Below are 25,832 nucleotides of genomic sequence, written 5' to 3'. Positions count from 1 at the left end.
GGTATAAGTCACACTAAGCTGCTTTCCTTGTGCAGCACCAAAAAAGAAGTGACACACAAACTACCAGGACACAGACTGAGCATATGACCAACATCTTCCCAACAGGGAACAAAGTGAACTTGCCACGCGAGAGTAAACGACAGCTTTGGCAGCCAACAATAAAACTTGAGCCTCCAAGTAGAAGTGAGAATCTCGAATGCTTGTCCCCACTACCGTGAGTACAACAGCTTCTCAACTTTCCTAATCAGAGTGGGGCAGACGGTGACCAAAGGGCTTTTCTGATCTGGAATACAATGATATGTCAGCATTTAGGCGATCCGCACAACTCTGACCAGCAATGTCACAAAATCACACATGGGCAAAGATCCATCTAATGTACAAAAGAAGTGGAGATATTCTAATGTAGACAAAGCGATCTGTGATTCAGCTTCAGATTCCAGGTTGCAACGAACCTTTAAGAAACTACCCCTCACCAGTTTTTGGTATACTATCAAAGAAGAATATTTTGAGTTTTCTGAAGAGGCACTGATGTATGCTTCTCTGACCACGTATCTGTGTGAGCCAGATTTTATGAGTTCCTCTGAAACAATGCTCCACAACAATATGAGTGCAGGAAAGATATGAGAATCTAACAATCTTTATCAGACCTGATACAGGAGATGCTCAAAGACATGAAGAAGCTGGCATCTCTGGAGCTGAAGACTTGTAAACACAGGAGCCCTGCCTAAGCATGTACAAGCACAGGCAGACATGCTCAGATGCCGGAGACCAGGTGAGGAGAGAAGAGACAGACACTCACGGGCTTCCCGAGCCTTCCTGGGCTCTCCTTTGTCACCTGTGCAGTTGAATCAACACCGCATACCTGCATCCTTCTAATACATGTTCGTTTCATTGATTTTTACTAAGCTGCCCTGTATGGTTTTCTTTTCACCTGAAATCACAAACCAAGACTGCAAAGCACAGACAGCACTCTCCACCACAGGGTGCAGAGCACCCCAAATCAGAGTGTGATTGTCAGAAAAGTTACTCTTTTTCAGGGTCTTCATAGACTCAACAAACCACATTATATCCTTAACCATCCCTTCAAACACTCAAAGCCTACAGCATCCTGCTTTCTCCCAGCCTGATCTAAGTCATTATCCCCAAATAGCTCCTCCCCACGGTGGAGGGGCTCCCTTAAATACTGAAGTTTATTCATCTTGCAGCAGCCATACCAATAACCCAGATATCTAGTGAGCTGTGGGTCTGTTTTTGTTTTGCTTTTTTTCTCAAAACAGCTGGTCAGCCAGTTAAGAGAATAAGAGCAGGTTCCGTGCTTGCGCGTCTCGGAATTTCCAGCCCCGTGGTATAATATTAATGGAACGCTCACAAGTACTGAGATGGCACAACTCACAAGTAAAGAACTGACACTTTCCGAGGACCCACTACATGAAAGTTACCTACCCAGGATTCCTCCCCTACCCCCCACCCTGCCCTGGGAATGCTGTAGAAACTCCACTGTACCAATCTGCAGGGAATGAGAAGCAGGCACAGGTCCATTTCACTTGTCTTCGAGAAAATGCTCTCCCAGGAGCCTCAAGTGCCTGCACTGTGCTTGCTCATCCCTGGACAAGTGTGAGTTCACTTTGCTCCCAGAGACCTCAATGGGTTAGATGGTGTTATCATGCCCAGTTTATAGCTAAACAGAGGCTCAGAGGAGTCACTAAAGGCTACTAGGCAAACACATGGCTAAGCCTCTCCAGCAAATAATCTGCTCACAGCCATATAGTGAGACCACAGCAGTGAGAATCTGAATGCAGATGACTCCAAAGGCCCTGCTTTGACTATTTCATGATATTCATTCCATGACTGCTTTCTGAGATGACCCCGGCCTGGTGAGATACCACATTTTTCTAAGAGCAATAACATGCTCAAATGAGATTAAGAACACATATGCTAGAAAAAATTAGGAGGGTGATTCACTTCGTCAGAGCCTCCATGGTGCCCTATAGAGTATTATAATCACATACCGAGCCATCTACCTCATACTGGACTGCCCATCCTGCTGTGCAGGGGCAGTGTCCTGTACATCATTGGTTCCTTCTGATGCTCACACACTCAACAAATGCATGTTGAAGGAAGGGACATGACTTCCCATAACTAACAAACATGCCACCAAGGCAAGGGAGGAACAAGAACTTCGCATATCCAATTTTCAGTCTAAAATTCTTAATATGATCATGCCTTTCCTGTAAGTCTAAGTAGTGTCCAACAGAACCTGGAATATGTATACCTATGCAGGGGGTGGCACCATATGACCCAAGTCTGCAGAATGCCCAGACAGCAGAAGGAGCCCACATTTTGTCCTGTGCTCTTTGGTACTGCCACTCTTTCTTTCCAGCTCTGAGCCAGCTCTTGTAGGACAGGCAAAGCAATCCAGCATCCAAGGATTCAGCTTGGGTTTTCAGAGATGTATCCTGAGTGCCCTTCTCCACATGCCACCCAGGGCTTACCTTCCTGATATACCACTTTTCCACTGCCCAACACTTGTTCCCTCCTGCTTCTCCAGGGTCACAAAAGACTCACACGTGCCCCTGACCTCGTCTGCTACCCTAGCCCAAGTCCTCATTATGATACAGATTTGTCTATTCTCCCTTCCCCCACAAAGTATCATCTGTCCTTAAAGATGTCGCATAGAGACTTAGAGCTGCCATCAAGTGCTGACCATGTGCCAGGTAATACGCTCAAAGTGCTTCATACACATTATGACGGGATCATCACACAAATGCTACCCCTGAGACAGCATTTATTTTCACCATTCTACAGATGGACAAATTAAGACTGAGAAAGGTTATGTTCTTGCCCAAGGTCACATTGTTCAAAGTAAGAGGCGGATGGGAGTCAGAAGCAAGTCTGCTTAGTTTTCACGCCTCTGTTTTTTATACCATCACACTGTACATTTCGCTCGTGATGGATGAGGGCATTCATTCCTCTTAGGAGGTTATGCTCCTCAGTGTTTATACTCAAGTAACCTCTTTCCCATGACATGGAACAGGCTCTCTACACAATCACATCCTATAAGGTCACTGCTCAAATTTTACCTTACGTAGCTATTTTACCAGTGGTTCTTACATTAAAAAACAGCATCTTACAACTGTAGATAATTCACCCAACTCCCTCAACCTGATGAAGAAAAGAAGACTCAGAGAATTGGAGACTCACCCTGGGCATGGTCTGCTCCACACTCCCATTTGTGTGTGCGGAATACAGGCCAAAGAGCTTTGCGTCCAGGTTAACAACTAATTCTATTATACCATATAGAGTACTCTCAGGGTCATTTTATTTCTCCATCCTCACAATCATGTTATCTTTGAAATATTGCAGACGGTGGAGATGAAATGAAGAAAGGTGAAGAACCTGATCCAGGTCAGGAAGCAAGGCAGGGACACATCCACCCAAGAACCACTTTGTTCGAGCCCCTAACCCTCACACCTGCTCTCCTGCTCTGGGCAGAATGGTGGTCACCTAACATAGACTGGGATCAGGACACAGGTGTACATCACTAACTTCCAGGGAAAAAAACAAATTTCCCAAATGCCCACACCACCCAAAAGATCTGGCTCCAGGATTTATGATTCCCAAGGCAACAGGGAAATCACCTGGAGGTATTTCAGGACAGAGTCTATGCATCTGAAAAGCAGAATTCCTTTCTGCCTAGCAAAAGGATTTTTGCACTGAATCAAGTGACTCTGCTCTTCCTATATGGTCAGTGTCTTCCACGTGAAAGGGAATCCCTACGTGAAAGGGAAAGTATGAATAAAGGCTAGACAGCATGGTAGACAGATAATTCAGTCCGGCAATATGCTTCCTCTGCAATCAACCCCTCCACTTTTTAGAGTAAACCTCTGACTCAAGTTTGGCAGTTTATTTTCAACAACATTAAAGAAGCGGGCTATTGTTTGTGGGACCAAGAAACCACTTTAAAGGAATGTTATTCACCTTAATGCCTAGATCACAGAATCTGAGAGCTAGAAGGGCCTGTGGGGTCCAGTGCCTTTACTTCACATGGGAAGAAGCTGGTGCCAGAGAAGGAAAGTGACCTACCTGCTGAGGCCACACAGGATTTGGCAAAAAGGCCCAAACCCAGAGCCAGGTAGCCTGACTGCAAGGCTGGAGTGCCCTGGTCTGCACGGAACAGTCTTCCTCACACGCCTCCTCCAAGGGCAAGGACAGAGCACCCAGGGTCCACCTGCAGTTTCTCAGGAAACCAAATCACTCTTTGAGAGCAAATCCTGCAAACAAGAAGAAATGCCTGCTATCATTGGCCCTAGGAAGACACAGTTCACTACCCATAACTCCCTGCTGTTTTGTCAGAAAAGGTAAGGAACAGCTCATAGATTCACGTCACTCGAGGTGTCACAGGTGACAGAAAACACTCATTGCCGTGTCCACATTCTCCTCAGTCTGCAGACTTCAGTGACTTGCAGGTGGCCCAGTGCTGTTTGCATCCTCAGCCACAGTCACTGTCTCCAGACTACCACGAGGGCAGCTGGGCATCTTTTCAGTGCTATGTATTCATCTGAGATCCCTCCTGTGCAGCTCTTCCCTTCTGAGTCCTAACCTGGTGCACAGAAACTAGACATGGGCAACTTCCCTTACATAATCTCAGTTGTTTCGCCCTAATACCCCAGTACCCCTGGCTCTCTCCCTCCCAGCCATCTCACCCAGCCCTAGCCAGCACCCATGTACCCTTCTCACCATGTGAGCCTCTGGGGCTCTTAACCCACTGCAGCCAGGGTCACCTCCTGCTGCCAGCCAGCCCACCCTGATCACCTGGCCAACTCTCCTCCCTGCCCCTCCAAAGGCTGCCAGTCCTCTAGAGTGGAGTGGTCATTCCATCCATCCTGACCTCTACTTCCCAGAATCTCTCTGTCCACGCCTCTACTTGGTCCCTCCTCTCCGCTGCTTTTTAGAAGGAGCCCAGCCTTTGCACCATCCAAATTGGCTCCAAATCCCAGTTCTGAGTCTTCCTAGTCCGGTGACTTTGGATAGGTGAGTAAATCCCTCAAATTATTTCATCCTTAAAATGAGATGCTGATTATGCATCTCAATATTATAATGAGGATTAAGTGAGCTGCTCTACATACAGAGCCAAGTATTTAACAAATCGTAGCTATTAACATTATGATTAGTATATGCTTATCTTCCTAAAATTTCACTGTACAGTAAGTGAGCATTGCCCACACACTTAACTTCGCAACCCTGGCATCCTTAAATATCTATCCTCCCTTAAGAAAAGTCATGAAACACTATTCTGTACAATTCTGTGCAAATACATTTGAAACCAGGTGAAATACATAATTTCACCAAAAAGAATATAATTTACCAAATTGTTTTAAAAAGTGTATGTAGGGACACCTGGATGGCTCAGTGGTTGATCCTAGGATCCAGGATCAACTCCCACATCAGGCTCCCCACAGGGAGCCTGCTTCTCCCTCTGCCTATGTCTCTGCCTCTCTCTCTGTCTCTCTCATGAATGAATAAAATATTTTTTTAAAAATAAAATAAAAAGTATATGCAGACAAATTTTCCACAGAAGAAGTAGAGAAAGTTGTCAAAGAATTAGCCTCACAAATAAAAGCCCCAGGCCCAGATGGTTTTACAGGGGAATTCTACCAAAACTTAAACACCAAACCTTACTACACAAATTGTTCCAGTAGGTAGATACAGAAAATTTTCAAATACCTTCTTTTTTAGAAGTAGGTACAAAAGTGATCCCTAAACCTGATAGAGACAGCACAAAAAAAGAAAACCAAAGACTAATATCATTTATAAATATCAATGCAAAAATCCTAAATAAAATATTTGCAAACAGAAATCAACACATTAATAGCAACCCCATGACCAAAAGAGGTTCATCCCAGGAATACAAGGATGACTAACATTAGAAAACCTACTAATATAATTCATCATATTAATAGATCTCATAAGATGATTGTCTCCACAAATCATGAAAAAGTCTTCAACAAACTTCAATATTCATTCCCATTTTTTTTCAAAGTCAATAAATGAGAATTGATATATACCTTCTTAGCTTGATAAAATACAGGTACTAACTACTATAGGCTGAATGTCTGTGTCCCCCTCCCCCGCCCCACAAGTTCCTATGTTGAAACATAATGCCCAATGGATGGCATCAGGAAGTGGGACCTTTGGGAGGTGATGAAGTCATGAGGGTGGAGTCTTCACAAAGGGGATTAATGCTCTTGCCCCTCCAACCTGTGAGGATGAAAAGTAGGCAGTCTATGACCCAGAAGAAGGCCTTCACCAAAATCGTCCATGCTAGAACCCTGATCTCAGATATTCAGCCTCCAAAACTAGGAGAAATATATTTCTATTCTTTACAAGCCACCCAGTCTATGGTATTTCATTACAGCAACCTGAAAGGACCAAGACACTAGGAAAGAAACAAACACAGCAACAGCATCCTAGTCAGTGAGAAAGGATTCAGGCATTCTGGGTAAGGTCAGAGACAAGTCAGGGAGGCCCATTTGCTCTACCACCTTCACTACATTGGAAGTGTTAGCCTATGCAACCAGAAATGAGCAGGCAATTAGTAACTTACGAATGGGAAAGAAAAAATAAAATGGTCTCTGTTTGCAGCTGATGTGAAATTATACATAGAAAACTCAAGATAATCAGTGATAAAATGACTACAAATAATTTTTAAAACTTGAATAAAATAGAATATGTAGAAGATATGCTTTTCATATTAATTTTATACCAAACAATAAATATTAGGAGATAGAATGAAAGAGAAGATCTCATTTAAACACATTTTAGAAAGGTAAAACACTTAAATTTTAAAAGAAATGTGCAAAACTTCCACGTGGAAAACCTAAAACATTTCTAAAGACAACGAAGCAAATCTGAACAAACAGAAAGTATCCCTTGCCTATAGAGAGGACAACTTAACATCATAAAGATGTTAATTCTCTCTACATTCACAGATAAATTTAATATACCAGTGAGCATGCAAGGATATTTAAGAACAATGAAGAGGGACTGGCCCTATTCTCTATCAGAATGTAATATAAAGTTTGTATCATGAAAAAGGGGTAAGGGGTGCTTAGGTGGCTCAGCTAGTTAAGTGTCCAACTCTAGATTTCAGATCAGGTCATGATCTCAGGGTGTTGGATCCAACCCCACATTGGGCTCTGAACTCAGCACAGAGTCTGCTTGGAATTCTCTCTCCCTGCCCCTCCTCCAGCTGTGTATGTTCTCTCTCTTTCTTTCTAAAATAAATAAATAAAATCTTTTTTTAAAAGGTGTGATACTGTCACATAAATTCCCAGTTGGATCAACTACAGAATAGAAAGTCAACAAATAGGCCCGTACACATTTGGATATATGGCATCTGCTAAAGGCAGTGTGTTCAACCCAATGGGTAAAAGACCTCTTAAGGTCTTTTTAAAGACATGGTGGCCATTTGGGGAAAGGAAAAAGGTAAGTTTAAATAAACACTTCCACCATATGCCAGAAAAAACTCCAAAGATATTTGGGAATCAAAATATTAAAAAAAAAAAAAAGAAAAAAATGAAACCATTCAAGTCCTCGAAGAAATAGAAGGTGAATTATTTTATAACCTCAGTGTGGTAAAAGATTTTCTCATGAGGACTCAAAATCAGACTTAACAGGAGAACACTGGCCAGGGTGGGTTGCACTGTGCAGCTCACGGGGCCCCCCACCCACACAGGGTTCACACAGGAAGTGCACTGGGGCCTCATGGGAGGGGCACACCTGCCGCCTGGCCCACACACATCTCTTGCAGCTGTCTCCAGAGGCTGGGTGCTACACAGCTGGGGAGCTGGTCCCATCAGAGCCCCCTGCTCTCCCTCCCTCAGGACCACTGTGCTGGATTTGAGGCTCCAGTGGGGAAGCAGTTTCTAAACCACATGTATCAGAATCTTAACTAGCCCCTGCTTATTTTTCCAGACTCACCTGTCTGCTCCCCACACTGTGCTTCACACTGATGGCATGCCTTCGCACACGCATCAGGCTTGCTATAGCCCATGGACTGTGGCACGCACTGCTGCCCTGCGTGCCTGGCTCACCCCGACACACACCCACCACCACACCTCTCCTTCTTGGCTGCCTCTTACCTGCCCACCCTGGGAGGCAGCTGCGTCACCACCAGGCAGGCCTGCCACCATCACAGCCCTTGGGTTGTGCTGGCATTATGGTAAGTGTGGCCGTGCACCCCAGCAGGCAGCGGACAGTCGGAGGTCAGGACCCCTGCCTCTGCTCTGTGCCTAGGGCGTCCAGCACCGCGCCAGGTTCGGGAGCCAGGACTCAACCTGCACGCACAGTGTTTGCTGAATGCATTCTCTCTTTTGTTTCTACGTCTAACAGGCAACATTCCTGAGATTTGTTTGGAAGAGAAAGTAGCAGAGCAAAATACCCCGGACTGTCCTCTCATAGCAACTGTGTCTGCTGTGATATTCTTAGAACACACACATCAAAAGTGGCAGAAGAATGGTTCTAATAAGGTCACTACCGTCTCGGCCAGGTTGATGGCTGTCTGGCCGGGGCCCTTCTCTGTCAGCAGAGACGCTGAGGAGGACATCTGGGGTGCGCTCAGGACAGACAGAACTTGTGTGGCACTGGGAAAGGGGCTGACGGTCAAGCACGGCGCTTGCATATTTTCCCTTATAGGGTTACAGTTAGGGCTCTTCATGCAGACTCTTGCAAATATTTCCACAGGCCCCTACAGATCATCTGAACGGGCTGCCGCGAGGTTGGACTGAGAAATCTCAGGAAAAGCAGCATAGCTGTAGACGCTGTCTGGTTGGAAAGTTTCCCTCAGCTAGACCACATCTAAAATTCCTCAGAACTCCGATGACCATGATTTGGATGACCGGATGGAGGGCTCTGAGCACAAGCCACCAAACTTCTTTGACTCCCCATGCCCTGTCTACACCGCAGAGATAATAACAGTTATGTGCCTCGCAAGACGGCTGGAGATCCAAAGAAGGCTGTAAATAAAAGCCTGGAACTTTAGGGGCATTCCATTAAGGTTAGTTTAATTTGACTCTGACAAGTTAAAATAAAAAAAGTTTCTACTTGTCACTCTCCAGGGTCTGAACCTATGACAGTCACAGCTAGTTCCAGCACAGACTAGATCTTTGAAAGATTTATCAATATCCCAAAGGAAAGCCTGCATTTCTACAAGAGTAAGCATACATATGCATATTCTAAGTCCTGAGAATCTTACTTTCTGGATTATGGAGAGCCAACAAAAAGCCCCCGAGGAATGAATGTAAAAATTCACAGAACATCTTCCTTCTGAAAATCATCATGATTCATAAATGTCAGATTAATGCATGGATAGAAAACCAAGCCCTAAAGGAAACAGCCTTCTATTATTTTGTAGAAAGCAAAAGCAGAACAAAACCTAGATCCGGCGATGTCTTTTATAATCATAATAATGTGGGTGACCTGACTTTCTGGCTCCTGAAGCTTCATGCCTAAGCTGGTAGGAGAGATCATGGATACAAATCAAGCCAGTTGCTAACAGTGTCTTCAGTATGATATTGAGAGCATAGTGTTTCTATTCCATTTACGCCAGTTCAATTTAATTCAGGACTAAGTTGTAAAACACCAACTGTGTTCAAGATGCAATAGTCAAAATTAAAAGCAAGCCCCACTTCCAATGGTTTGTGATCTCAAATAGCAGATAAACATTCATCTGTGAAAGGGAGAGTTGCAGAAGGTTTTCAGAAAACATGGCATTCATGGATCTCGTTTCTGCAAAGGTGATTCTGACAGTAGCATTCAGGAGAAACTGGTGTTGTGAGGCTGCCGCAGGAAAAGACATGCTGGGCAGCCATAGGAGGATGGAAAAGGAAATGCATATCTGAGCTCTGTTCACTGTCTTAGATTTTAAATATTTGCTAAAAACAACCTCAGTGCACAGATACTTGGGTACCTAAGCATGGGGTATACAATAATAGGTAAAATAAGCATGATCTCTTACATTCAAGGTAGAAACACAAGCAAACAGAATGCAAGTAAATAAAAACAGCCAGAAAAGGCTGTATGAATAAGCATCTAGCCAACAATTTTATTTCAAATTTTCTAACCTCAAATCCCTACTTCATTCTGAGGTTCTCTACCCTTAAGACTGGTTCTGTAAAACTGGAATTTGAGATGTTGGAAAAGGGGGTGGGGGGATAAAGAATGGTTCTGTATTCACAATGGTTAGAAAGTGGAAGCCAACCAGGTGTCCATCAATGAATGAACAGATAAAGTGTGATCCACTCATATGACAGTATATTATTCAGCTTTGAAAAGGATTAAAATCCTGATACATACTGTAATGTGAATGATACTATGATACTATGCTAAGTGAAATGAGCCACCAGGGACTAAAGGACAAATATTGTAGAATTCCACTTAGACAAGGTCTTTAGGGCAGTCAGATCCATAGCCAGGGACTATGAGAAAGGGACTAAAGGACAAATATTGTAGAATTCCACTTAGACAAGGTTTTTAGGGCAGTCAGATCCATAGACTGGGAAGGCTCTGGACATGGAGGGTAGTGATGCACAAAGTGTAAATCCGCTTAATGCCACTGAATTCTACATTTAAAAATGGTTAAAGTGGTAAATTTTATTGCAATGTTTTAATTTATTGGGGTACAATATATGCTATATGTGTAATATTAAAGAATATATTAGTTTCAAGTATATCATATAATTTATAAATGAATTAATGAATAAGAATGGCTCCATGTCCTCTGCTCATAAAGCTCCCAGGCGCGCCCTGAGCGGAGTATAGCCGCGTCCAGCAGCAAACCCTGTGAGTATAGCCCCAGCGTCCTTAAGATGCACCACCTTCCACACCTCACCTCTCTGTGTTTCTATGCCACCCGATCCAGTTACTACTCATTCTTTTCAGAATATTCCTGTGTTCCTGCCTCTAGCTTGGCTCGTGTGTCCTGAAATATGTCTACCCTAGCGCTCAACTTCTCTACCAACCTCTGTGTATAAAACCAAGTGCCACCTCCCTCTGCAAACCCTTCCCAGACCAACTAAGGGAAGAGCGGATGCCCGGTCTGGACTCTCCTACCAATTTTTCTATAAAATAATCAGCTTCTTACCAGCAAGGAACAATTGAAAAGTGAAAGAAAAGAAAAACTAGTCCCATTTGTAAGTAGCATTAAAATACATGAAATACCTACTAAGTTTAACAAAATATGTGAAGGCCTAGACACTGACACCTATGAAATGTTGCTGAAAAAAAAATTTTTAAATAAATAAATAAATAAGAAATGTTGCTGAAAAAATGTAATGAAGACCCAAATAAAAGGAGAGATACCATATTCACAGATTGGAAGATTCTATAATGTTAATACGGTAATCGCCCCCCCCTCCAAATTATTTTAGAGACTCAACACAATCCCAATCAAGATCCCAGCAGTGTTTTGTGCAAAAGGAAAAAAAAAGGCTGATTCTAAAATAAATGAAAATGAAACAAACAAGAATAGATGCACGGGGAGAGAAGAGGCAATGTTGGGGAACCTCACCTCACTTCAAGACTTACTACAAGGCCACAACAACCAATCCCATGTGGTACTGGCATTAGGATGGATAGTGAAACAGACCAGAATCCAGAAAGAAACCCCCACACAATGGTCGACTGAGTTTTGACAAAGGTGCCAAGGCACCTCAATGGGGAAAGAATAGTCTGGAACAAAGGGTGCTGAGCAATTGGGTATGGGTAAAAGTGAAATTCACCCCCTGCATCATACCATACATAAAAATGAATTCAAATGGATCAGAGACCTGCATATAAAAAGACTATAAAACATCTAGAAGAAAATGTGGGAGCAATTATTTATGACTTTGGAGTAGCCTAAGATTTCTTAGGATAGCACAAAGTACTAACATGAAATTTAAAAATTAATAAATTGGGCTTTTTGAAAGAAATCACTAGGAAAATATTTGCGATACATGTCTGACAAAGCACTTACCAATACAGTGAATACTGAGAACTCACAAATGACCCAACGACAGCAACAAAAAAAAACAAACAAGCAAAAGAGTCAGATGTTTTGCACACAGGAAAAGACACAAATGGCCAAGAAGCACATACAATCATGCTGATATCATTAGTCATCAGGGTCAAATAGAAATCATGATGAGATATGCCTCTACCTACAGTACAATGAACCAGAGATAAAGGCTGATAACACCACAAGCAAGTGGTGCCCTCCTACCTTCCTGGGGGGAGCCTCAGTGGCACCAGCCACCTCAGAGAACAGTCTGACAGTTTCTTGCAAAGTGAAATGTACATTTAGTATGTGGTCCAGTCATGGCACTTTCAGGTATTACCCAGAAGAAATTACTGTGTGTGTCTGCACAAACACGTTGAAAGCTTCACTTGTAACAGCCAAAAACTGCACACAACCTAAATGACCATTAGCAAATACAGGGATATATACTATGATGTACTCACACAATGGAATATTTCATCGCAATAAAAAGAAACCATCTGGGGCACCTGGGGTCTCAGTCGGTGAAGTGTCTGCCTTTGGCTCAGGTCATGATCCCAGGTCCTGGGATTGAGCCCCGAGTTGGGCTCCCTGCTCAGCTGGAGGGTTGGGGGCGGGGGAGTCTGCTTCTGCCTCTGCCCCTCCCTCTGCTCATGCTCTCTGTCTCACTCACCCACTTGCTCTCCCTCTGCACTCTCTCTCAAAAAAAAAAAAAAAAAAAAAAAAACCCTTAGGAAAAAAGCCCCACCCACACGTGTAACTTGTAAAAGCAGCACAAAAAGGTGCACTGTATGATCCCATTTTTATGAAATTCCAGAAACAGCAAAGCCCATGTACATTGATAGGAATCAGATAGATGTTTGACCTGGTCTGAGTGGGAATGAACATATCCTGTTGGGTTCACAGGACTCGGCCTCTGGGGGCGCAGGACTTGGCCTCTGAGGGCCCAGACTGACCACATTAGGGGCAGTCAAGGTCAGAGAGAAAACCCTACATAGTCAAGGCAAAGTCAAATTAAACAGGAGACACTGTATGTTGTATCTGATAATGCCAGACGAGTGCAATTTAGAGGAAATCTAGGTAAATGGGATTTTAAGAAAAGATTTTGCCACTCAACAACAGACAGGATAAGAGCACTGGACTGGCTTGGCACATCTAGGGCTAATTCTGTTTTTATAAGGAAGAGAGCAGGGCTTCTAAATCAAGGCACAGAGAATTAGAAAGCTGCAGGGAATGAGCGCTCCTCATTACCATAAAGCTGCACTGCATCTTTATTCATGACGAGGTTCTTCTTCTAATCAAAGGAATAAAAACAAAAAGGGAGAGAAAGGCAGACTGAACTTGTAAATGGGGTCTCATTCAAACCACCACGGGCTACTGCTGAGCCTGCCAGTCAGGAGGGACTCAGAGCCCACATGGCTGTGGAGGACAGGGGAAGACTGCACCCTAACCAGCTCTGCTTTCTCCCCAGGGGGACAAGAGTCTGCTGAAGCACAAAGCCCTCCAGTGGGCTAGGTCAAGGCTCTGTAAAAGGCACCACAGGGCTAGCTGATCCCCTGTCTCCACCAAGCGTGGAGAGACCACATGTGGACCCAGTCCCAGGGCCCTGCCAGGGAGGTAGGGAGGGCAAGGCCAGGCCAGGTTCAGGGGGCTGGCTACCAACCCCCCCACACACCTCCCTTGCAGACTGCTGTCTCCTTACCCAGCCCTAGGTGCAGGCTAGGGCGGGGAGGTGTGGGCTCTGGTCTCCCTGCTCACTGAGTTCTCACTTCATTGGGGAGGCTTCCCAAGTCGAGGCCATCTAGAAATGTATTATCTAATACTAGGGTTTCACTAATGCAGACCCTGAAGCTCAGGGAGGAACAGGGTCCTTCAGACCAAGGACACAGAAAAGAACTAACAGGCAAGTGTGGGTACCCAGAAGGTGCTTTCTCTGGCATGACCCCACGTCAAACACACTCCAGGACGGTGCTAATTCACAGCATGAGAGATGCCTTGGCACCATCTCTGAGTGGAGGAGCATCACTTTAAAAAAGTGGCCTCTCAACTGAGAATGAGAGATGAGCCTGCAGCCTGCACAGTGGACCCCAGCTGCTGGGTGGGAGAGCTGAGGCTCTGCACATGTCCACACTCACTGCTGGGACAGCAGGCTCTGCGGGGGAGGAAACAGCAAGAGATTCCAGAGTGGGAAAGCTGCTCACAGACCTCGACACTCCCCAAGAAGGGGGAGGGGGACAGAGGGAGAGGGGGACCCTAGGCACTTAGGATTCGCTCCCCGCTGTACAATACCACATTTCCAGTAACTGAGACAATAGATGTTTTCTATTAAACGCCACCTCTCACACTTCTAGCTACAGCATAGGCAGCTCTGCCACCACTACTTTATATGAATTAAGGGGCTTAATCTAACTAAATCATCTGAGACGGGGGCTTTGGGTCAGGCGGATGGAGGGAGGCAGGGCCCCAGGACACTGAGGACAGTGCCCAGGACGTCAGACTTGCCCAGTGGGCGAAGCTTGCTCACCTCCGACAAACTTGGAAGTAGCCCTCCCCACGTTTGAGCTTTGCGTTGGTTCTGAAGCTCCACAAAGACAACGCATTTCAGATCGCCTCCGCAGCCCAGCCAGCTGTGCCCAAACCCCAGCCCTCAGTCAAAAGCGGGGGGGGGGGGGGGGGGTCACATGTGACCATGGGAGCTGAAAGCATCCTCCTTGAGACGGCAGAGGCAAGAGGACAGGATCAAGGCACATGGTCCAAGAAAGATCAAACGGAGTCCAGTGAAGGCTTTAAATACTGGCTGTCCTCTGCCTCTCGTATGATACAGGAGACACTGAGGCACAAGAGAACAAGGCAGTGTGCCCCATCACACTCCGAGGAGGCAGAGACTTCTGCCTCGGATTTTTTAGCTAGTCTAGAACTCTTGACACCAGTCCATATGAGTGAGCCGGACAATCCCTTTCTGTCAGGAAGACAGCATCCAGTGATGACTCTATACTATGCCTGTCAAGACACAGCTGCCTTCACAGCAATCAAGCTCTGTAATTACACTTTAATATTAAACAGCTGGCAATAAAAGCATTTTCCAAAAGCTTCCTCTCTGTCCTCCGGACTGGAACACCCCAAATCATGGCTTCTCAAACTTCCATGGGCATACTACTAGGGGGTAGGGGTCTTATTAAAATGCAGATTCTGAAACAGCAGGTAAGAGGGTCTGACTATCTGCATTCCTAACAAGCTTCCAGGGTATGTGATGCTGCTTGTCCCCTGGGCCACGGAGTCAAGCCAGGCCCTGACCCACAGAATCTGACAAGATCAAGTGGACTGGTTAACTGACAACAGGGCTCCTTGAAGAGATAGTGACCATCCTGCTGCCATGAAGCCCCCTCCCACCCACAACCTCGGCTGTGCAGCCCACAACCTCGGGGGGCCCCAGGGACCTCAGTGCAAGCTGGATCCAAACTTCCAAGGAGGATGTCAGGAGAGAGGACAGCTGGATAAGGAACAATGCCCCCAAAGAAATGCTTGGCAACTATCTGGCTAGTGTTCTCCAAATGGCCAGGTTCAACCAGGGCTAGAAGGTCTTGGTAGCAGGCTTCAATCTGCAGCCTCGTCCATTTCAGTGGGGAGCAAACAACAGCCGTAGGCCCAATCTGACCTGAAGCCTATGTCTGTAAAGACGGTTTGGTTGGCACTCTCCACGCCCACTCACTGGCTGGCCACAGCAGCCTTCATGCTACAGCAGCAGAGTAGAATGGTTGGGACAGAAGCCTAAAGCCTTTATAAAGTCTTTGCCCCATCATAGGTTTGCTCACCTCTGCTCTGGGGGGGTCCAAGGAAACAAAGTCTAGAAAGGCAGGCCTAAAGGACGAAACCCAGCATACAATGCCAACAGAGGCAGTTGGGACAGGCTCAAGACCTGGAGAGCAAGTCTGCTAAGAGCTGAAATGCAGTTAGAAATGGGAGGCCAAATCCACTCCCGAGGCTCACCATCTTCCTGCTACAGAGCTGGCCTTACAGGAACACAAAGTGAGCATGATGCACGTCTGAGTCACCCACCTTCACACCTGCTTCCGCTCTGCATGTCAATCTGACTCGGCACTGAGCTCTGTAGGGGAAGGGCCCACCAGCGGAGAACGTGACTTTAGGCCTCAGGTGAGCTTGGTTCCTCTGATCTGGTCATGGTGAAGTGACAAGGCGCCAGGCTCTACTTCCATCTAGTTCCTCCTGAGAGCAGAACAGGAAGTGCCTCTGGGGCTGCGGACAGCAGACACAGCACTGGGGCTCAGACTGCAGGGGGAGCGTGGGGCTGATGGGCTTGTCTCCAGGGAAGGCAGGTGGAAAGGCCCCTCTGTCCCTGCCCCCCCTGGCAGATGGGGCCCTCACTGTGCCCATGTGGACAGGGAGGGCTGGTGGGCACCGAGGGCTGGGGAACATATGTTCGTGTATCAGTGGAAGCCAATTAAAGAGGACAGTTGGTCTCCCATTAGTTTCTCAGGGTTTGGAGCCTGAGAAGCTCACAGAACAGGCAAGATTCGGGTTCCCAAAGACTGTGACGACTTGTACTCATACAGACTCTGGAATTGAAGCAATTGGAATGAAATTCTGCCCCTGTACTTCCTCACTGTGGCCTCGAGTACACAGCCACATCACTACTCCTCTCTCCGTAATAGGACAATGACAGAGCCTCAATAGGTTTCTTTTTAAATGTCCTTGTGTGAAGAGCTTAGCACGGGATAAATCCTCAATAACTATGACTGTTACCATCATCATCATCGTATAATTACCTGTAAAAAACATTTTGTCAAGTACAATCTCTGCTTTAAAGAATAGTTATAAGATTAAAGAAGATGATACGTAACTTGTCGGGAACAGAGCATCATCTCACATAGTGGACCCCTTGGTTTGGAGAAACCAAACCTCATCTCCCCTATATATTTCATGAGACACCACCCTGCAAACCTACTGAGAGCCCCTCTTCCAAACAAGTCACTAGCATTGTTTAAATAACAACGTAATCTGTGGAGGAGATCATTGCAGAGAGGAGAAAACAAGCCCCCAGGAAGGGTGACTCACTCCCTCAAAAACACAAGGCTCACACGTGACAGAACAGGGTCTTCTCAGTTACAGGAGGTACCTCATAGAAGTGCTAGTTAGTCATTTTAGCAATTATCAGTTCAATAATCTGCACCTCAGTAAAGCAGAAAACTGTTCTGTGACTTTATCATTTATGTGTAAGAGTGTGTATCCCTCTCAGAGGTACTTCTTTTCCGAGTTGATCCAAAGGGCCCTATTTCCAAAAAGAAAATGTCCCTCGTAACGTCCAAAATACAGCATAAGCCACAGTTAAGAGATTTTTTTTTATTAATTTTTATTTATTTATGATAGTCACAGAGAGAGAGAGAGAGAGAGAGAGAGAGGCAGAGACACAGGCAGAGGGAGAAGCAGGCTCCATGCACCGGGAGCCCGACGTGGGATTCGATCCCGGATCTCCAGGATCACGCCCTGGGCCAAAGGCAGGCGCCAAACCGCTGCGCCACCCAGGGATCCCCACAGTTAAGAGATTTTTAATACATATTTAGTTTTCCAGCTAAAGGATGTTAATCTGCTCCCTAAGATAAGGAGCCAGAGTTTACAAAATAAACGAAGTACTTCTCATACCATCACGAGGAACCCTCCAGAGCAAACCTGACTTAATCAACCAGCTCCCTCCAAAGAGGGGTCTACACACGCCCCAGCTCCCTTCCTTCCCACTCTCAGTCTCCCTCATCGTGTTGCCCCCTCCTTTGACTGGCTCCTGTGCAGTCACAGTGACATCTGCCCTCACTTCACTGATGGGGTACCCATCACTCGCCCTCTGGACAGTTTCTCTTTCTGCCTCCCGGGAGATCCTTCCTTGCCTTTTGTTGCCTGGCCTCCTCTGCTGTTCCCACCCATCTTCTCAGACCTAGGGATTGTTTTCCTCATAGTTACACTCATCCCTGGGTGACTCCCTCCAACTCTGTGACTCTACCCACTATTTCTATGATAATATCCCCTAAACTCCCATCTTCAGTTGAGATCCTGTCCACACTTCCACCTACCCTCTATGGGGAGACGGAGCTGAATCTAGCCTTCCTGAGGAATGCTGGAGAGATGCGGTCACATGTGGGAGACACTCGGGGGCAAGTGACAGGGGTGGTGACAAAGAACTGTGAAAGCAAAGGCCAGGGGACACAGATGGCACATTATGAGAAACAGGACACAGGGGTGAGCTCTGTGTGCCTTCAGATGAAAGCCAGCTGCTCCCACCAATGGTGGAGACTATGTAACACCAGCAGGCTCAGTCTCATACCAACAAGCTGGAGACACCTTACACCTCTGTGGCCTCTTTGCTTACAAATAAAATCAGCTAATTCTATCTGTATGAATTGCTCACATTCTGCTCCCCCCACCCCCCAATGCTCCAGTGTCTCTGGGCTTGGACTTCAGTCTTAGCTTTACAACCAGCTTTGGATTCCCCCTGCCAAAACCCATTCCTTCTGGTCTTCCTCATTTCAATAATGGCATCGCTAGTCTTCCAGGTACTCAGGCCAAAATCCCTGAAGCCTGTCATCCAACCTGTCAGCAAATCCTAGAGGGTCTCCTTTCAAAATACAGTAGACTAACCACTTCTCACCTCTCTTGTCATTTCCAACCAGGCCCAACCACTGTGTTCTCCAGCCCAGAGCACTGTGAGAGCTCCCAACCCATCTCTCCTCTGCCACTCCTTCACCTCACCCTGGCAATCCAGCCTCCACTCCAACTCGGTAATAAATGAATTGATGAATAAAAATATACACACATGCACAGAGGGAAGGAGTGAGGGAGATTGGAAGTACAAATGCTGAAAAATGTTTAGGGAATCCAGTGAAAGCAGACAGTTCTTTGTACTATTTTTGTGACATTTCCCTGAGTCTAAGATATTTCAAATGAGAGCTAAGAAACAAAACCCACCCCCTCCCCCTGTGAGTCTATCCTGTCTCCACTCACCTCCCCCCAGCCGTGGGGACCCCTCCTTCAGCCCATCTAGTTTCCACGAAATGGTAAAGAGCCCTTGTCCATCTTTTGTCTTAGCATGCGGGGCAATGGGGATATACAAATAATGAGTAGGTACCCACAGCAAGTCCTTCGAGAATGAGCTGCTGGGGGAGAGGGTATAGGAGCCCTGTCCTGCACCTTGAGGGCACTTTGTTCACAGCACTTTCAAAACTCAGCTAGTTCTGCACTCTGTCTGTCCCAGGCAATCCTGGGGGATGGCTCTCTGTGGGACTAGTCCCCAGGGGCCAGCAGAGCAGCTGCTGTGGCACAGATACATACCCTGCTCAATAAACCTCGGCCTAGTGAACCAAGAGCTCAAGAACAGCTTGTCTGTCAAGACTCAATAATATAAAATGAGATGATATGCAAATCATGCCTTTCTCATGGGAAGCGAGGCTAGGCTCCCAAACCATCCCTTACTAAGGAGGGCAGAAGTGAAAGCATTCTTCACCACTAAGCACACTGAAAGGTGCCCCTGCCAGAGAAGATCCTATCATGATCATAGCACACACGGCCAGGAATCCTCAGCCTCCCTCCCATCCCTGGGGCCTAATAAAACAAGCTGTGGAGGACCTTGGTAATTGTGAGGGTGGCTCCCTGCCCCAGGAGCCTCCCACACCAGGAGCTGGGGAAAGCAGGCTGATGAGGACCACAAGTAATTGGGGAGTAAAACAGAAGGGGCAATGGGCTGGGAAAGTGCTGGAAGCACTGGTAAATAGGGATGTGACTGGTATTGGCCACCCAGGGGGTGGGGCCTTGACAAGGAAACGCGTGTATGTGAAGGTGTGGGTGGGTGGGAGGGAGTGTGAGTGTGCGTGGTGTTCTCGTACGCACAGGAGGGGAACATCATTGAAGAGTCTGACTAGGAGGTGGAACAGTGATTCATAAACAATTTGGCCCATAGCACCTGGCTGTGTTTCACTTACTCGTGGTTTCAACAGACTCAAATGCACCCAGCTCCCTCCAGTCCAAGCCATAGCAAACACCTCCAATGGCCCTGCCAGGAGAACATCTGACTTACATACATGGCTGCCACTATCAAATTAACAGTGAATAAATCCTGATTGCCTACAGCCCACAAGAATGACATCCTGGGTGAGTTCAGTTATCCCTGAATCCTCCAGAAATGCTGCAAGGCAGGGCCGTAAAGAACACACCACACGCCAGAGTGCTTCCCATGCTGCCTGTGCAGAATGTCCCCATTCCAGGTTACTTTGCAAATTGTCCTTGTGAATCTCTGTGCCAAATGGCCACTCACTTCCACGGCCTTGAATTGTGTGCTAAAGTAACTCATTAAGGAGACCCACGTGAGGCTGGCAACATGCAGACACCGGAAACCCAGCACACAGTGAACCAGCTGGACAGCGTGCTGGTGGCAGACAGAGCACCTTTGGAGAATGACTCTGTCTCCGCCTGTGAGGCCCTGTCCCTGTCCCCACCCACCCCACTCACTGAGTGGGCTCCAACCAAACTAGCCTTGAAAAATAAACACAGGTCCATACACCACATGGAATTTGCTTCTGAAAGCATATCTTGCAACCGACAAGAAACCGTAAGTACGACTTTTAAAGCTGCACAAGTGCAAACCTCAGAAACGTCTACTCATTGCCATGTGTGGATTCGGGCACGCTGTTACAGCACAACAACACTATAATTCACGGAAACCAAAAGAGAAGGATGGAACAAATCAGTACAGGAATCAGAGGAAGCAGGACCTCCCGGCTAGAGAAGCAGGTCAAGAAAGGGCGGGGCTGTGAAGTTGCAGTGAAGCAGTGGCCTCCTGCAGGTGTTCTGTGGCCTCCCTACCCCATAGCACCCCACCCCCCATAGACAGCACCTTCTATCAGTAGGAATACTTCTGTGTCACACATGGCTTGAGGCCTACTGTACCAGGAAGAAGATCGCCACGGAAGGGAAGAACATCATGGTGGGGCCTAAAACAAGATTGCAAGGCCACATAAGTCACACATGGGAGGCAGCCCCGTGTCCGCCTATGCCCAGCACAGAGATGGACAGAGTGCCTGTTACACCTTCACCTCCTTGCTCCGCTATCACTTCACATTGAGTCCTTGACTTCCCTCAGACTCCAAATTTCAGGAATCACATATTTTTTTAATTTATTTTTTATTGGTGTTCAATTTGCTAACATATAGAATAACACCGAGTGCTCATCCCGTCAGGTGCCCCCCTCAGTGCCCGTCACCCAGTCAACCCCACCCCCCCACCCACCTCCCGTTCTACCACCTCTTGTTTGTTTCCCAGAGTTAGGAGTCTCTCATGTTCTGTCTCCCTTTCTGATATTTCCCACTCATTTTCTCTCCTTTCCCCTTTATTCCCTTTCACTATTTTTTATATTCCCCAAATGAATGAGACCATATAATGTTTGTCCTTCTCCGATTGACTTACTTCACTCAGCATAATACCCTCCAATTCCATCCACGTCGAAGCAAATGGTGGGTATTTGTCATTTCTAATGGCTGAGTAATATTCCATGGAATCACGTATTTTTCAATGGCTTTCCATCCACGATTAAAATACAGGATCCTGATGAGGACATCTGTCCTGCCATCACTTTGACCTCTAGTTTTGCAGGGCCACATGCTTTTGGTGCCACCCAATGACCACACCACAGCCCTGGAAAGGTTAACTGCCCACAGGACAACAGGCAGTGGCCCCTCTCTTCTGGCCACTGTCCCTCAGGAGAGCCACACTGGGACGATGCCCTTTGTGGACAGCCCAGAGGAGAGGTCCCAGAGAGGGAAGGTGAGCAGGAGGACAGGTGTGCAGCCTAGGAAGAGAAAGTCAGGGAGCACACTCTCCCTGCAAGCATCTTTAGATTTTATAAAGTGAGGAGAGAGGGGCTAGGCCAGTTCTGTTGCCGCATTTCTTTTTTTTTAACATGTTATTTATTTGACAGAGAGAGAGCAAGCAAGGAGAGTAGCAGAAGGAGAGACAGGCTCTCTGCCCAGCAGGGAGCCCAATGCAGGGCTCAATCCCAGGACCCCAGGATCAAGACCTGGGCCAAAAGTAAGTCCTTAAACAACCAAGCCACTCAAGTGCCCCTGTTGCTGCATTTCTAAACACTGATGTTTAAAAATGTAAAATCTGAATTCAGACAAAACAAAAGGGTATCTCTTTAATAAACGTACTCTCTGGTGCTCAGTGTCACTCATGTAGAAAATCATTTAGAAAATAATAATCATTTAGAAATAATTAACATTTAGATGATCGCTCAGGAAACCCAGGTTATGTTCTAAGGCTCACATCCTCGTGCAAAGTGCCAGGGACTATGCCGTGGAGCAGAGCTCTCCTGCACATCAATCAATAATATATTCAATTACCTATTAAAGGAGACCTTAATTAGCTCATGTACACCTGAAGTACAGATTTGAAAAGATTTGAAATACAAAGAGAAGACAGTCTGATAGCTCTGCTTAAGAATTTTGGATGGTGCAAATAACCCTTCATGATTTCAAAACAATCGGCAATCCATCTTCCCTGCCTGCAAGAGAGCAATCCTTCTGGACCCAGCATGCAAAAGAGCCCAGCTGGCGAGGAGACAGATCATAATCAGTTCTCTGTGGGATCAGCTAGTCTCGGGTCCCAATGTACCGCACAGAAGTAAAGAGCTGTCAATGACCAAACATCTAAATACTTACCCCACCTCACCATCTGCTGCTCCTATCATTTGAATTTAAAATTAATAAGACCACCATTAAAAGGTAGAGTTGCTGCCTACATCTGCTGTTCTAAAATAATGGATAGTGACTGGCCACATAATGGCTCAAGCTGTAACATGGATACGAGTCCACAATGCTTAAACTCTAGGCAGAGAATAAAACAAAAATTGCAATTCTCTATTTGAGTTTTCCCCTTTTTCTAAAGTCACCGTTCCCCAAACTGCTTTGATTGTCTTGTTTTACAAAACTTAGGAGAAAATGTAAGGTATTGTGAAATTTAAAGGTATTGTAAAAAATCACCACTTTCTCGGGGTACAAGATGTGTAAAGATGATTTCAGCTGCTGGGTCTGTTCTCTGAGCCTGTGGCACTGGGGTACATTTTCTCCCCCATTCCTGCATATTTAGATTCACGGAAGACAGTCTGAGCAGGAAAGAGGGAAGTGAGGCGAGCAGTTGAAAGGCTCTGGTCCCGCTCTAACCAGGTGATCCTGGGCAGCTCGCTTTCTCAGGCCTCAGGCTATATATTCCACCTGCACCAGAGTAAAAGCCCGTGGGCACGGCGCCACTGCACGCTGTGTGCTCACACACAGCAGCAGCATCGCTCACCTGCGTGAAACACTGTGACAATCAGCTAATTTTCCAAAGAACTGTTCTACACATTTCCATTCAGGACCAGCACCTTCTTCCAGGTTAAGCATTTGGGCTGATGAGACATCCCGCAGCAATTTGTGTGGTCCCACTGCCCACAGTCCGCTGCTCCCTACCCATGCAGCTTCTTCCAAAAGCATTTTTCATGACCGGGCAGAAGGGGGAAGAGTAGCTGTCTCACCCCGCCCATTCATTCAACAAATACTAATCGGTGTGCCAGCGCTAGTGACAGAGCGGCGACCTCGAGACAATAAGTAGGTCTTCAGGGAGCCCACATGTGTGTAGGTGCAAACAGACAAACCAAAACACACTAGGGAGTGAAAAATGCTGTACAGAACCATGCCGCGGAAAAGGAGAAAGACCATCTCCACCAGAGCCGTGGTGATGCTAATGCTGTGACAGGTCAACAGGGCATAGGACAGACTGACAAAAGCCTCTGTACAGTGACACCATTCTCCCTCGAGTCTTCTCTCCTCATAATGGGAAAAAAAAAGGAAAGCAGGGGCAGAAAGCCATTTTGAGATGGTTTCTGATTTCAGATATCTGGCCATCAAACCCCTGCAATTTCAAGGAAAAGCTGATAAACCATATGGCTGACAGTTGAAAGTCTGTGTTTAGGCGCGACTCTTAAATATGGGCAAAATGTGTTTGTTTATGTGAATGCTCCAGGCCCTCGCTCGTGCAAATCGTGCCAACGGAACTGTCCGTGTTTTGCCGGATCCACCAGCTTGCCACAAACAGCCTTCCACGCCTTTTCTAACTGTTTATAAATAGCACAAACATCCAGATATGCACATCGAGGCAAGCTGTCCCTTCAGCTGCCGCTGCTGTGACAATGAGCCAAATCAGCCCGCGCACACCGCACACCGGGGCTGTCGGGCCGCCTGACGGAGGATTTGTCCAGCGGCCTGCCCTCCTCGGAGGTGGAAAGGCACAGAGGGGGCCCTACTCTCCGTGCAGGACAAACCACGCCGCGACCTCCGGATGAGTTCTGCCCCCCGCATCCACCTGCCCCTCGCCGTAGCCCCGTGGCTTCCCCGTGTGCCCATCCTGAAAGGCTGCCAGCAGCCCTGCAACAGGAGCCTGCTACCGCTGCCGTCGCACGCGGGAGGAACAAGGAGCTGCCCAGGACCACGTGCTAATGAGAGGGCCCTTTTCACAACCGGAGTTTCCTGGTGCCCAAAATAATGCTTTTCCATCACACTATTTACATGGAGCTGAACTCAGCTTCTTTCTACTAGGTCAGCCGCCCAGAGGTATTTGTATGACACAAGCCATGATGACCTGTTAGCATTCTTTCTTCTAAAACATTGAAACAACAGCATTTATTCTGCACTCAGGAGGCACCAGTCTCTGAGTTTTATCTTACATTACAGCCCTATAAAATCGCCACCATATCACTCCCCAAGCAAGGCACAGAAAGGTTAAAGAGCTTGTCCACGGTCACAGGTTATTTTGCCTTTTTTTTTTTTTCAAATTTACAAAAGTAAATACTCCTTTCGTTACAAGTGTTATTAAAACAAACATACTTAAGGTGCACCAAATAATAAAATAGCAAAAATTAAAATTCAGATTATACAAAACAGTGAAATTCTCCTTCCACTATAATCACCAATCCCAACCTCTCCTCTGGGGCAACCAGTGCTACCAGCATGTCACACGGCCCTGCAGAGCTGCTGCCATGGTGTGGAAATAAGTGTGCCACACACACAAGGGAGATACTATATGTCACCACTGTATCGCCTGAGCAACTTGAGGGGGTGTGGCTACTGCACCTCCATCATCCATGACACACCTTCCCTACCACCCGGGATAAACAGTCAAGGTGAGAAGTCAGCTTGTCACCCAAATACGGCTCTGAAACACAGCTCCTGGCTGCCAGCTCCCCTTCCCTGCCCCGTCACTGTATGGCTGCACATGTTCAGCCATATTTTCTGCTGGCAGCCAGAAATACCTGACAGTAGTCATGGCAGACACGAATGTGCCATGTGATCGACTGCTCTTCAAGCAGAGATGTGCTGCAGGGACTATGGTCCAACTGCCAGCTTCCTTCCCATGGCAGCCTGAGCCCTGAAAGGGTGTAAGAGACCTGGCCACATTAGCCCAAAAGGGGATGCTGGGATGGGCAGTCCCTCTCCTGAACAGCATGCAGGCTGGCTGAGGCTCTACACACCTACATCACAGCCTACTGCTTCCTCAGTTTCTCTACTCTCCTCACATCACTGATCCTGACAGACACCTTCCCCCCACATCTGCCTCCCCAGAGCCCACTGCAGCTGGTCTGCTCCCCACCCAGGATACCCCCAGCACAGAATTCTTCTGTGCCTCTGTGTCCCTGCTACCATCTTGTGCTATTTTTGCAATCACATGGGAGTACTTAGCTTACAAGGTTTTTCACATTCTGAGTCTTTTT

General features: G+C 46.6%; 1 protein-coding gene across 6 annotated transcripts in view; it reads right to left on the bottom strand.

Annotated features, from left to right (window-relative positions):
- AFAP1 (actin filament associated protein 1) overlaps positions 1–25,832 on the bottom strand; it is a 144,246-nt gene that overhangs the window by 86,050 nt on the left and 32,364 nt on the right. For 3 of the 6 annotated variants that reach the window (XM_055326393.1, XM_055326388.1, XM_055326389.1), the window contains one exon: positions 4,084–4,271. The exons of 1 other annotated variant lie outside the window; for it this stretch is intronic. The gene's annotated coding sequence lies outside the window, so the exon portion shown is untranslated. Of the gene's footprint in view, positions 1–4,083; positions 4,272–16,090; positions 16,135–20,927; positions 20,948–25,832 lie in introns of those variants that run through there. 2 more of the 6 variants (XM_055326392.1, XM_055326391.1) reach the window with 2 other exon arrangements.

The sequence above is a fragment of the Nyctereutes procyonoides genome, unplaced genomic scaffold (assembly GCF_905146905.1).
Source record: "Nyctereutes procyonoides isolate TBG_1078 unplaced genomic scaffold, NYPRO_anot_genome, whole genome shotgun sequence".
NCBI lineage: Eukaryota > Metazoa > Chordata > Mammalia > Carnivora > Canidae > Nyctereutes > Nyctereutes procyonoides.
The sequence above is the reverse complement of the archived record's forward strand: the minus strand, read 5'-3'. Positions and strand labels throughout refer to the sequence as shown.